Source organism: Pteropus vampyrus, unplaced genomic scaffold, assembly GCF_000151845.1.
Source record: "Pteropus vampyrus isolate Shadow unplaced genomic scaffold, Pvam_2.0 Scaffold233, whole genome shotgun sequence".
In the NCBI taxonomy this organism is placed as follows: Eukaryota; Metazoa; Chordata; class Mammalia; order Chiroptera; family Pteropodidae; genus Pteropus; species Pteropus vampyrus.
In genome coordinates, this window is record NW_011889014.1 from 270,537 (window position 1) to 271,185 (window position 649).

Sequence of the window (649 nt, forward strand, 5' to 3'; positions counted from 1 at the left end):
GCGTTTATACATTGATAAAAACTCAAAGCCAAAACTCAAAGAATACCTTATGTTGTTCCTGCATGCATATAAAAGTGATAAAACTGGAGAAGAAGGGTATCAACAAACACATGATAGATGCCCCAGGAAAAAACATGGAATAGGAATGGGACAGGGGATGGTAAGAAAGGGGTCTTTCTTTAAAAACAAAAACAAAAACAAAAAAAAACCACTGAAAACAAATATGAAAATATGTTAACAGTTGTAAATTCTGGATGATCATATGTTATTCTGTGTACTTTTTGGTGTCTTTAAATTTTTCAAAACTTATAAACAAAGGACACAGTGGATTGATTTTCATAATTTCTCTGAGTGGACGTAAGGACACAGGGCAGTTTGTAGGAGCTGATGTGGTACAGCAATCCGATGGGCTCCCTCGGAGGTTGCGAGCACTCATCAGAGGTCTTGGAAAAGAGGAATTGCATGACTATATGGCAGGAATGTATATTCACCAGAGAGAGAAATCTTAGGACAGTGTTTTTTAAACTTTTGTTGTTGTTGTGGAGAGCGAGAAATAAGTTTTATATCATGAGCCTGAGGGCACATACACGGATGTTCACGCACACATGTACACACTGGCTCCTGACATAAAATTTCGCCAAACTCACCC